The following is a 13,946-nucleotide window of genomic DNA, read 5'->3' as shown; positions in this document are numbered from 1 at the left end:
ACATTGGTTTTAATAATAGGAAATTATTAGCTTACAGGCTTACAGTTTCAAAGCTGAGAAAAATGTCCAAATCAAGGCATCATCAAGGCGATGCTTTTTTCCTAAAAACTGGCTGCTGATCATGCTGGACTCCTCTGCCACTTGGCAGAGCATATGGTGGCACCTGCTGCTCTCTCCCCTCCCTTCTGGGTTGCTTGCTTTCATCTTCTTGCTTTTGTGGCTTTCTCTTTCTCTGTTCTCTGTCTCCATATTCATCCCTCTTATAAAGGACTCAAGTAAGAGGATTAAGACCCACCCAAGCTCTTGCCTTAATGGGAAGTAACCTAATCGAAAGACCCTCCTTAAAATAAGTTTACAACCATAGGAATAGAATGGCTATAAGAACATGATTTTCTGGAGTAACATACAGTTTCAAACCACCACAAACATCTTGAGTTGGCAGATGTCCAAAAATATATACAGTGTCAATGTTGTGAGAAGTGGGATGGTAAGCATCATTTTTAGTCCACATAATATGTGGGGGGTGTCAGATGAAACTACAGTATACATAGTATTATACTTACAAATGGACAGATCTGTACACTTACACTACTGCCGATACTAAGATGTAAGCCATGAGTTTAGTAGTAGAAATATTGCTTGGGAATCTAAACGCTATCTCATAGTTAATGAGAACAGAAGTGCTTTATTATGAGTGAACTCTCTGGAACGACTGGTACGTGGAGGGTTTTTGCCATTTCTCCCTTTATTTTTGCACAGAAATTTGTCATTTCTTCCTTTATTTTCATTTAAGAGGATTTTAGTTTGGTTAGGAGGAAATTTCTAGATAAATGTTTCCCAGCTGACAGTTGAACAGGCTCTTCGCCTGCCGTGTTCCTAACACGGGGGACTGGGTCACAAACATGGCAGGGGAGAGGGCAGAGATGGATCAGGCGATGCGAGGGGTCCGAGGGGCCAGGTGGCTCCTGCAGAGTCCTCATGACGATTAGTCTTGTGAGACCCTGGGCAAAGGAAAGACAGAGCTGAACTGGGGGCTACCTTGGCTGCTCCATTTTTTTGTATTTACTTTTTAACTAAATGAACATACATTGAAGTATGTTGAATGTTCTTAAAAAACAAACAAACAAGCAAGAATGAATACAAAAAGAGCCAAAAAGCAGATACAGTATTTGTTTATAGAAAGTATGATAACCGGGTAGGAATGGCTGCAGGAAAATGAATGCTTTCAGTACATCATTGAGAGTGTTCTGAAAATGGAGGTGAAATGGTATAGAATTTTCTTAGTTGCCTCAGCTCTGGAGCTAAAGTCAAATGGAGCAGAGGAAAAGTGAATACATCTGGGTTACCTTTCCAGAAGCTACTGGTGTACCTTTAACTGGATCTCCAGAAACTGAGATTATGCTCCTGTGTGTGGCAGTTTGAGATTATTGATGAATCCCCCCAAAAGAATAATTACATTGTACCCTAATCTTTTCCTCTGGGTGTGCTACCCTTTGATTGTATTAGATTCGGCTGAGCTGTCTGATGAAATTATCTGTTGAGATTAGGGCTTAGATTCAACCATGTCAGTAGGGCGTGACTTGTGTTGAGTCCCCGCCCCCTTGGTGGTCCCATATAAACAGACACTCACTTAAGACTACACCCCCAAAGCAGAGAGAACTTTGTCATTTTTGATTCTGTGGCCTTGGGGAGATGAACCATTTGCCTGTCAGCTTACAGAGACTGTTGGGAAGAGAGCCAAGGCCAGTGTAGAAAGTCCAGAAAGAAATGAGCCCTGTGCCAGGAGAGAGGAAGCCCTGAGAGGAAAGGCCTGTGCCAGGCTGCCGCTGACAGGAAGCCCTGAGAGAAAGGCCTGTGCCAGCCTGCAGCTGACAGGAAGCCCTGAGAGACAAGTCCTAACCATGAGAGGGAGGACTGGCAGCCCGGAGGGGAAGGAGACACCAGGTAGAGACCAGCCGCCATCTTGCTCAAACATGTGGTGACTGACTTTGGTGAGAAAGCAGCCTTGGGTTGGACTCTCTAGGGCCTTGTAACTATAAGATTTTACCCCAAGTAAATACCTTTATAAAAGTCAATAGAGTTCTGTACTTTGCATAAGCATGCCTTTGGCTGACCAATACACAATGTCCTGGTGAAAGTGCAGTGCTAACCTCCGTTTACAGATGCCAACTATGAAATGAGCCAGAACAACTATGATGACTTCGGTGTGAGTTCAGAGGACAGTGCTGGAGTCGTGGTGCTCTCGGGGCAGGTGGTTGGTGGTGGAGGGACAGGAGCTGTGGTGGAGTGTGAAGGACCTGAAAAAATAAAAAGTCAAACTGCCTCTTTTGTTCTTTAAGAAAGTTGGTGTGAATGAGAGAAGGAGCACCATAGAAATGTACTGTGGCTCACAGATGTGAGCCACGTGCATAGATTTTAAATTTTCCAATAGTCATGTTGAAAAAGGGGGAAAATAAGCACATGAAGTTAATTGGTTTTCTTTGACCCAACATATCCAAAAACCAATATGAAATATTAATGAGCTAAAGTTCTTTTTTCTTGCTAAGTCCTTTACATCCAGCACATGCTGTACATACAGCACACCTCAGTTTGCACCCCCACGTGTCCAGTACTTGATATCGTCAGGTGGCTCATGATTTCCTGGTGGAGGCACAGGATGTGAACACCTGGGCACCTCTGCCTCTCTCCCTTTCTGTTGGATTCCATTAGTTGGAGTGCAATTTGTGAATTCCCAAGAATCGCAGTTGCATTCTATTTAAATCAGGGGTTCTTAACAAGGGGTCCATGAGCTTGAATTGAAATTTTTTAAAAAAAGCATTATTATTGTGGGGATATGTTGGTGTAGGTGTGATTTTTTTAAAAATAATGCACAGTATAGTGTGGCCTTAGTAAGGGGTCTATGGTTTTCACCTGACTGGCAAAGGGGTCCATGGAACAAAAAGGGTTAAGAACCGTGATTTAAATAGAAATATAAAATTATATCCTGGGGCCCATGGGAAGGCACAGACCCGTGCTCTACTCATGCCCAGCTCCCCTCCATCTACGCGCTCGGCCCTGACCTCCTAAGAATTGACGGCGGTGACCAGGGGCTAATGCCTGGCACGGGCTCGGCTCGACTCAGTAGAATTGTCTCCTTTTGCGTAATCGTCATCGCCACTTCCCCTCAGGGGGGTAGACATTTGAGAATAAGCCTCCATTATTTGCACTTGATTAAGAACGTTTCTACCGTCTGTTTTGACAAAATCATTTTTCTTGCAGAGATCATAAGCATGTAATTATCTTACATTAATTATAATCCTTCTATCATATTGTTTATTGAAAACCCCTCTAATGAAATCGTATTGATGTCTCAGGTACAGTGAGCATGTGGGGGCACTTTGAGATGTTCAGTGAGTCTTAATTTCTCATTACTGCATAAACAATTAACTTGGACTCTCATGGTTTGAACAAGAGCAGAGGGCAGCGTGTTCCACAGCAGTGCCAACGTCCTATACTTCTGGAAATCACTCCAGTTCACCCTGACTTTCCATCTCTGTTTATGTGCAAAGGCTGGAGCTCCATCAAGGGCAGCTTAAAATAGAGAAGACAAGGGGATGCAAAACGTTTCTATTAAGGAGGGTGCAGGTGAACGGCATCGACTCTGGAATCAGTGATTCTAATTAGTCAGATAGACCCAGGGCTTTATTAGCAAAAGAATATGACGTTATTATTGAGTCCCTAGAAGTCCCATTTAAGAGCTTATTTGGATGGCAATTTTGCTAATTGCTAAATGATGAAGGTTACAAATAATTGTTTAATGAATTTTAATAAGAAAAAGAGAACCAAGGTACCTTCTGTCAACATCAACATGCACGTTGCGCCACCATCATGCTCTCTGCGCGACTGGCAGATATTTAATAAACGTCTAAGCCTGCGAGGGCAAGGATCATGACTTGATATTTTTAATCCCCATAGCTACTTCCAAATAAGAGGTACACAATAAATTTGTTTTGGGATATAACATAGGAATCGACTTTTGCTTTAAGAAATGCATGTGAGGCCATGAGATCTAAGTGATTCGAGTAGCTCCTCTTCGTGGCTCCTCTTGTCCCTGAAATATTTGGCAGCAGCGTGAAAGGCTGGTGAGAACACTGGGCTAAGGCCACGGAGCTGCATGCCCCATACCTGGTGTTTACTGGAAAGAGCATGGGTTCCGAGGTGTGAAATCCTGAATTTGATCTGGACTCATCTTACAGCCTATATGACATCACCCAAACTACTTAACTTCTCTCTAATTCTTATCTTTCTTGTCTGCAAAACCGGGCCCATTGAGATCTACCTCTGAGCAATCTGAAAAATAATTGCAGTAATGGTCGATAGCTTGTCTTGAACGATGCCTGGCATACAGGAGGTGATCATTACGTATTTCTATTTTCCGGTCCCTCCTCTTCCCTACTGGCAGTTTGTATGTGATGTGAAATGTCTAAAGGCATTTTATTGACTTGGTCCTTTTCCTTCCTTATGTTCCCTTCGTAACTCAGATCAAGGGTACCGCCCCCCATTACCCGTCCTCCTCTCAATGAAGAAACTGATCTCCCCAAAGAGTCAGAATGCCCAACACCTGTATTTGGTGGTTTCTGTTATTCTTCATCATGAGGAACAGAGAGTAAAGACCAGCCACAGTAAAGGCTGAGAGGAAACCTTGACAGGCTGCCTATGACAGCAAGGAGACAACGAGGAGATTGCAGTGGCCTATGTTGTCAGCCTGTGATCTTTGCAAAGTAGTCCTGCCATTCAGAGACGATGGCTTGATGGGGTACGTGTGGGTGGGGAAGGCGACAGAGGTTCACTTTCTAACACACAAGCCTGTTCCACAAAATAGTTCCCTAGGTAATGTTCTACCAGCAGGATACGACCTGGTTGCTAATACCCAAACTTCATAGAATGTATCACTTTCTGTGATGTTCTGTGGCCAGTATTTGTATTGGAAAAATATCTTTACAAAGCCCCAAAATAACTAGAGTTATTTTTTGTTTTTGTTTTTTAACAAAACCTTGTATTGGAAAAATCCCAATTGGTGGGCCAAAATGTTTTGAGAAATTCATGGCTTGTTGAGACAGAGGACTTCACCATGGAGGGGCAGTGGCCAGGCAAGCCTCACAATGCCAAAGCCACTGTATACTTCAGCGTCTGTCTGTCCTGGCTTCATCCCCTGAGTCCCTCTCATATGTACCAAGGTTGTTGTTTAACGTTAAACAAGTGATTCCCCCAGAAGCTGAGAAAGTGTCAAAAAAGTTGTAATGAGGAAAGCAAAGTCAAACAAGTCAGAATGGGAGGGAAGATAAAAAAACAAAACATTGTGACAAAGTAGAGGTCGCTTTGAAGAAACAGATAAGAACACAGTTGAAGAGCTCTTGGAAGGTCTCACTGAGGAATTTGCTACTGTGTTTCTCCATGAGGACATGCCATCTTAGTCTAAAAAAGATAGTAATAAAAGACTCAAAAGACCTGCTAATCAATCTAACATCACCACTAGCAGCCAGTGTGCCATGTGACTACATTTTTGCCAGAGGGATGACAACATATATTTAATGAACCCTACAAGCTGAAGCATTAAAGGGCAGAGTCATTCCCTCGGTTTCTCATCTCTCTTCTACACTGTCTGGAGTGAAGATGTGATGGCAAGAGCCAAAGCTCTGGTGTTCGTTCATGAGTTTGAAGAGGACAGAGCCCCAAGAGAGAAGGAATCTGGCTCCCTGTAGCCGTTTGATATTATTGAATAATTCCAAAAGGAAATAGTGGATTATGTTTGTAAACTGGTCTTTTCTTCTGGGCATATTAGAATGTATAGGATTCAGGGATTTTACTTTTCCTTGATTAAATAATGATTAAGGCTTTGATTGGACCAAGTCAGTAGGACATTGAGAGGAACTGTACCTCAGAGAAGGGAGGTTGGCATTTGAGCTGGACTCCAGGAAGTAAGCACATAGAGGAGCTTGGTTGTGAGGAAAGAGAGAAGGCCCCTGAAAGAAAACAAGCTGTTCACCTAACAGTCTTCAGTTGACCTTGTAGAGATAACAAAACAACTGAGCCCAGAAAAAGGCAAGTCCAAGGAAGAGAAGAACCCAGGGAGCCTGAACCCTGGCAGATATTGGCAGCCATCTTGGTCTAACACAAGGCAGTAGACTTTGGTGAGGGAAGTAACTTATGTTTTATGGCCTGGTATCTGTAAGCTACTACCCCAAATAAATACCCTTTATAAAAACCAACCAATTTCTGGTATTTTGCATCAGCACCCCTTTGACTGACTAATACACTCCTCAGCACTGAAGAGCTGCCACATCCACCCATGACTGTTTAACTCAAAATGTGAAGTGAGAAATAAATGAGTTTCTGCCACTTGCAAGCCACTTTTCTCTTGTGTTTGGCATAGCATCCAGGTCTGTATCTTAACAAAGAAAGCGACCTTCTGTCATTTGGTGTTGTGTAATTATCATATGTATTTGGATGTTGATTTGTCTGTAATTACGCATAGAGGTGCTCTAATTATTCAGAAGTCACCAAGAAAGATGTTCTGTGATTTCTGAATTGGCAGCTTGTCTCTTGGAGAGCTGTCCCAGAGGACTATGCTGGAGCTCACTCTTCCAAATCTGCAACAATTTTTCTATCAAACTCTATCAAATCATTTTCTAAGAAATTATGTAGAGTGATTTTAAGTTATCTGCATTTAAACCCTGATTGATCCCACTATTTGGTATCAGAGGTTTGGTTTTTCATGTTGTCACTTGTATTCCTATGAGCTTTCTAAATGTTCTACTGTGATTTTCAAGATCCAACTTTTCCCAGATTTCACTTAAAAGACCTCATCAGGCTTGTTTTCAAACTATATCATAATTCTGCAATCTGCTGAGCCAAACTCTGTGTTGACTTTTGCTACATCAAGAAGAAGGTCTTAGCCTGAATCAACTTTTTCTTTTCCTAAGTTCTCTGGTAATAAATGCCAGGCAGCCAGCCCACCCTCACTGTCCTTGACTATCTCTGCCCAGTGTACTCTGCTGGGGCACGCCATCTGGCCTTTTCAGGCTGTGTCAATAAAGGATATTTCTTTCCAGGTAACCACAGGTAGTACTTAAATGATCACCGAGTGTCATGGGCCACTCGTAGCTTTCCTCTAATGGCAAAGATCATCACTGCTTCCACACCCACTCAGACACTGAAAGAATAGGGGTCAGTAGACAATGAAAAATTTGCAAATAGAGAAAAGAGCATCCCAGGCATGGAAACATCCCGGGCTTAGGTAGAAAGGCAGGGCATGCCCAATGTGTGCATGGAATAGCCCAATAGAGCAGGAGAGGCATTAGGGGAAGTGGGGGAGGGAGATCAGGACATCCCTGGGAGGCTGCTTTGTAGCTACTGTAAGGACTTCAGCTTTACTTGAGCTAGATGGAGCGCTACCACATATTTTACAAAGAGTGGAGGACCTGACTTCCATTTAGGAAGGAAGACCCTGACCACAGAGTGGTAACCAGGGTGCAAGCAGCAAGGCTTTTTAGGGGAGGCTGCAGCCATTCCAGCAAGAAATGCTCATGGAGCGCATCACCGTGGCAGCAGTGGAGGCCAGGAAAGGCCCTTGGCTCCTGGGTGGATGTCGGAGTTTGAGCACACCTGAAAGCTGGGATGTGAGGTAAGAGGGAAAGAGAGGCCTTCAGGGAGGGTGGTAGCCTGAGAAACTCGAAGCATAGATATTCCAGCAGCAGAAGTGAGGGGTGTATTTGATGGGGGGATTTCAGGAGTTTGGGTTTGGACATGTTGAGTTTAAATGTCCATGAGCTAGACAAGTAGAGATGTCAGCTCAGTATTTGGATATAAAAGTCCACAGCAAGGAAGAAAGCTGAACAGCAGGTGTCTAACTGGGAATCATCTGCATTAAAGCCATAACCATGAAATCATCAAAGAATGAGTGCACACAGAGAAGAAAGGGCAGGGGCCACTTCTGGGTATTTCACTGTAAATGTAAAAATAAAACATGACATTTGCCATCTTACTACAACCCATTCAATTTACGTTTTAAATAATATGTGTTTTTGTGTTTCTGATAAACTTGATGCTTACTGAAATATTTATATTATAACAAAAGAAATTACATTATTTTGCATTATCTTGGTTGTCAAACTGAAATTAAACTATTTTTCTGTGTAAGCCCAAACATATATTCTGGTTTAATAATAATAACCAAAGAAAGGTCATATGATAAGCTATTTTGAATGGTTGAGTATAAGGGAAATAAAACAGATTAAATTTCTCTTGGAAGAAAAAATAATTACATGAAAATCAAATATCTCTCATTGAACTGAATGTGTTAGAACATTTAAGCTTTACCTGAAATGCAATTGGTTGTACTCTATTTACAGCTATAGTGATGAGATCTCCAGTTTAAAATACCTTAATTTTGAACTACATCATTTCTCCATCAAAATTTCCTTTCTATACAATGTAGTATTTTTTATACCCAAACCATTTCTTTTATTTGTTGGGAAGTACATTGGAAATTAGTATACTCAAGTGGTATTATTTTAACTGATTCTTGGTCTTTCCAAGCCATTACTACTTTGTCTGCTTCAAAAGACATATAGATAGATAACCAAAATAAAATATGATTTTAAAATTTCCAAAATTTTCATACAAACTTTTGAGTTAAATGTACATAATCTGCCTATAAAATTTTTTAGGTAAAAAAATTTAAAGGAAAATACATTAATATTTTTAGATCCAGTTTTCTTGTTCATTGTTTATATTTACATCTCTTATCTTTCTTCTGCGATTACTTTCTTTCTTCTCAACATATATCTGTAAGAAATTCCTTTAGTGTTGATCTTTTGGTAGTAAAGTCAAATGAGATTAAATGCTTTCAAGTCAATATAGTCATTGAAAGACAGTCATACTGGTTTAGATTGGCAGTTATTTTCTGCTGGATATTTTCTACAGAAATTATCCACTGTCTCTTGAATACTATTGCTGTCATCAAGAAATCAGTATTAATCTATTTGTTAATCCTTCATAAGAAATGTCCTTTTTCCTCAGACTGCTTTTATGTTCATCTCTTTTTCTTTGATATTCTACTAAATCATTCTGATTTGAGTTAGGGCATGTTTCTTTTTATTTCTCTTGCTTGAGATTTGATGAGTTTTGTGAACCTGAGGATTGATGTCCTACGTGAATTCTCAAAAATGCTGAGCTATGTCCTTGAATATCACTTTCCCCCATTTTCTGATGAGACGTTTGTTGAAATCTCTCACCTTATTCTTTAGTTTCCTCTTTTAAAAATGAAGTATAATTTGTATGCAGTGAAACATGGCAGATTTTCAAAGTTTAAATACAGTGAATTTTGAGAAGTGCATACACCCACGCAACCAAAACCATAATAAAATAAAGAACATGTATGTCACTCCAGGAATTTTCCTTGTTTCCTTTCCCAGGAATTGCCCCCCTTCAATCAGGGGCAACCAGTATTCTAATGTCTAATACCATAGATTAGATTTGCCTCTCATGAACTTCTAATCAATGGCATCATCTGGGCACACTCTACAGTGCCTTGTCTTCTTTTGCACAGCATAATGTTTGTGAGATTTATCCATATTGTTGAGTAAATCACTACTGTGTTTCTTGTTACTGATAAATAGTATTCTATCGTGTTAATATATCACGATGTGTGGATATTGTGAATAAAGAGGGCTATGAAAATTTGTGTACTAGTCTCTTTGTGGACATATGTTCTACCTTTGGTAAAAACTTGGAACTGTACTCGATCATAGGACAGATGCATGTCTTACTTTGTAAGAAATGGGCAGTTTTCAAAAATGGTGGTTTCATTTCATAATCCCCCTGGCAATGTATAAAGTTATCAGTTGCTCCACATCATCACATCATTGGTTTTGTCAGTCTTTTTTACTTTTAGCAACTCTAGTGTGTATAAAATGGTATTTTATTGTGGTTTCGATTTGCTTTTCCCTGCTGGCTTTTTACGTGTACTTATTGGCCATTTTTATATATTCCTCTATGAAGCATCTGCTGAGGTATTTTGCCCATTTTTTATTGGTTTGCCTTGCTTAGTACTGAGTTATAGATATATATCATAAACCCAGTTTTAACAATATATATGTTTTAAAAATATTTTTTCTCAATAATTGAATTTCTTGTTTATTTCCTTTATGGTGTCTTCTGGTAATTAGAAATGTTTTACTTTGCTGAAGTACACTTTATCAGTTTCTGCAGGAAGTTGAGTAGATTTCTGTTAGAAATCTTTTGGAAAGTAACAAATACATTGTCTTACGTTTTCTCATAAGTTTGAGTGGGATTTTGTGGTTAGGGTTCTGATTTGTCATGAGCTAATATTATATATGGTGCACCAACATTGTTTGTTGGCATGATTTTCCTTTCCCTATTGATTGCCTGGAAGTCTTTGCTAAAAGTCAATCCATCACGTAAGTTTAAATCTACAATGGGTGGTTTTTGCTCTTCCACTGATTTCTTTGTCTGCTATTACTTCCTGTGCTCTGCCTGTGTGTCTTTATATAAAGATTAGAAACTACAAGGGTAATGATTGAGATACCACGACACGTGCCAATTTAGGGAGGACCAGTATCTGAAGAATATGGGCACTTCCTATCTGTGAGCACAGCACGTCTCTCCAATGTTTCAACTCTAATTTCTCTCAGCATTGCTTTGTAGTTTGGATGGTACAGGTTGTGCCCATCTTTTTAAAAACGTATCTTCTGCCCTTTTGTGTATTTTATGCTAGTGTTAGTCATGGTGTTTTATTTATTTTATTTCACTTCATTTTCCAGATGTTCATTGCTAGTATATTAAAACAGAATTGATCTTTGCATGATAATTTCGTGTCTAACGACTTTGCTATTTTAGCCTTGGTGGTTGCCATTTCATAAATATCTTAGGACTTATAATCATGGAATCTATTATGGAGGGCAGTGTTATTTCCTTCCAGACTTTAGGCCTTTATTTTTTTGTTTGCCGTATTGGACTGGCTAGGATAATATTGAAAATAAGTGGTGGACTGGCACATCTTGTCTTGTTTCTGATTTTAGGGGGAAGCTTTCACTCCTTCACATTGAGTATAATGTTAGCCCTCTATATTTTTGCATAGTTTTCCCTTATCAGTTTGAAGACAGATAGCAAAGCTTGGAGGGTGAGAAGAGTATGCATGTTGAGAAAGGAGTAATATAAGTTGTGCTTCTATCTCTTATATTACAGAGGTAACAAATGTTGCCTAAAATTGAAAAACCAAGAATCAGCCTTATAAATATCTTATATTGACATACATAGAAAATACCAGACATAAGTAGTTGAAAATTATTTTATCTAAAATTTGTCAATAGGGTTAGTGTAGGATGAGACATGGGCTATTTAAATGAGCATTTGACTTTTTAAATTCCAGTAATGTGTTATTTTAATAAAAATAAAATTTAAAGGAAATTTATCTGGAAAGAGAAATTATGTATAATGAATAGACACAATTGGTCTCAATTTTAAGAGTCCTTAGGTTTCTCTGGGTTGGGTCCCCAGGCAGAAGGAGTAAATGTGAGTCAGCCCTCACGCACAGTCTCTGTGAAGAAGCTTCATGATGTAAAAGTGAAGATGCTTGTGAATTAATGCTCCCTGACCAAATGCTTATTCTCAAGCAGATGCTCAACATGAAAATCCTAAGAAAATATGATATCACACTTTGGAGAAAAAAAAAAAACCCATTTCTGAAATATAAGCTGGTTCAATAGAAGAGAAAGGAAAAAGCTGAGTTGCTTTTTTTTCTGGAAGGTTTTGTCTTTCAATTTTGGAAATATTAAAAAGAAGAGAAAAGAAAAGGATTACCAGTTAAAGCATTTCTATAAATCCTTTCAGGAAATGCCTTCTCATTTTAAGTTTCTCAGACTTGGTTATGTCCTATTCCTCCCTGGAGCAGTTCAATATTTTTCATGAATTCCAGAAATAGACACTGGATTATGTTTGTAAACTGATCTGTACCTGGGCATGATTAAATTATGATTAGGACTTTGCTTGGGCCACATCAGTAGGGTGTTGAGTCCCTGCCCCTTGGTGGGTGGGGACTCACAGATAAAAGACATGGCAAAGGACAGAGTTGGAGTTTTTGATGCTGGAGTTTTGAGCTGGAACCCAGGAAGTGAACACACAGGAGAAGAACACAGAGGAATAGAGACAGCTCCTTAGACACAGCAGAAGCCCTAGGGAGAGAGACAGAGCCAGTTGCCTGATTGTCTACAGCTGACCTTGTGGAGAGAGGCAAAGCCTAGAGAGCCTCATCATCTACAGCTGACCTTGTGGAGAAAACTGAGGAGCTGAGCTCACAGAGAAATGGACCCCGGGAAGAGAGGAGCCCAGGAAGTCTGAACCCTGACAGACATTGGCAGCATCTTGCTCCAACACAAGGCAACAGACTTTGGTGAGGGAAGTAACTTATGCTTCATGGCCTGGTAACTGTAAGCGTCTACCCCAAATAAATAACTTTACAAAAGTCAACACATTTTTGGTATTTTGTGTCAGCACCCCTTTGGCTGACAAATACACTCCCCTTGATTTGCCCTTGGGTACAAATGCTGTGTGTTATTCACTATGTTTCCTTCAAAAATAATCATAAAGATCAAAGGGCTAAGAAGCTGTGACAGTTTTTAAACTGTTTTGTGGCTGCAGCTCAGACTTCAGAATGAAAATATAGGTCAGCATAGAAATTGAAATATTGGCCCTTTCCATTGGTTAGATTTTCAGATTTTACAAGAACACACATTTGTGAATTCCAAACAATTTACAACTAGCCTGTTCCTCCCCCTCCTTGGCTAGTGCAAAAGCAATTGAAGCAAATGAAATGCAGTTCTTTGCTGCTCACTTGGCATAAATTATCATTTATATTCAGAAATGGTTTGAGCAGCTATTTGTGAAGAGCCTTTAATTTTATCTATTTTGCCTTTCAAAAAAAGTTCATTTAAATATGTGCACATGTTAACTACTTTTTAAATGTTTTCAATGGCAGATTGCAAACACACTTGCTACTATTTTTTAAATGCTTTAGTAATTTAGACTGCATGCAGGGTACAATACAGTAGTGATGAAGAAATCCATTTTCTTGTAATTCGGAGGACACTTTAATATTCTAGAAATGATATTGCATAATCTGCTGGAGTGTACAGCACACATTTCAATCTATAATAATCCTACAACCTATTTCAGATGAATTAAAAATCACAGGGTAACATTCTGTATAAGTTTTCACATTAAAGCCTGCTGATTGGTCATCGGCATCCTTAGGATAGGCTATTTTCTGCAAGCCGTGGCAAACCCAATGAGCATGTTTTCTGAAGCCCTATGCAAACTTTTTTGAGGCAGTTGAATGGTTTATCTGGTATCATATCTAATTTCATAAGTGATTTGTGCCGGCATTTAATAATACATGTGTGTGTATCTACACGCGCACACATGCGCATGCGTGTATGCTTGTATGAGCCTCAATGGAGACTTGATGGGCTCAGCCCTCTTCCAGCTCGCTGCCAGCCTCCCCAGCACCCCCCCCAGTCCTCAATCTTCAGGATCGGAGATGAGGTGGGCTCCTTGCAGAGAGCAGGACAGGTGAGGGGAGCAAGGCACTGGCGGGCCTCATGTGCTAGCTGTCCTCGGAGGCACGCTTCTCGACGATGCCCCAGGATGCTGGCCTATGTAACTTTGGCCAGAACCCAGTCATACCGGAGGTTTCTGGGAAATAGACTCTATTATGGGCAGTCGTGTCTCCACCTAGAAACTGTAAACCTGAAGTGGAGGGTGGACACCAAGAGCCGCTGTCAGCCCCAGCAGGAAAGTGATACATCATGCGGCCCCAGGAAAGGGCCTGCCGTACAGGTCATGTTCTGCTCAGGTAGACCAGATGTTGGCTGTAAGCGTCTTACTGA

At 40.3% G+C, this 13,946-nt stretch overlaps 1 protein-coding gene across 3 annotated transcripts in view; it reads left to right on the top strand.

Moving 5' to 3' along the window:
- The window catches only part of MALRD1 (MAM and LDL receptor class A domain containing 1), a 688,615-nt gene that overhangs the window by 310,188 nt on the left and 364,481 nt on the right, over positions 1-13,946 (top strand). The gene's annotated exons all lie outside the window — the stretch shown is intronic.

This window comes from Dasypus novemcinctus, chromosome 5 (genome assembly GCF_030445035.2).
Source record: "Dasypus novemcinctus isolate mDasNov1 chromosome 5, mDasNov1.1.hap2, whole genome shotgun sequence".
NCBI classification, from domain to species: domain Eukaryota; kingdom Metazoa; phylum Chordata; class Mammalia; order Cingulata; family Dasypodidae; genus Dasypus; species Dasypus novemcinctus.
Note: the sequence above shows the minus strand (reverse complement) of the source record. Positions and strands in the feature narration are given on the sequence as shown.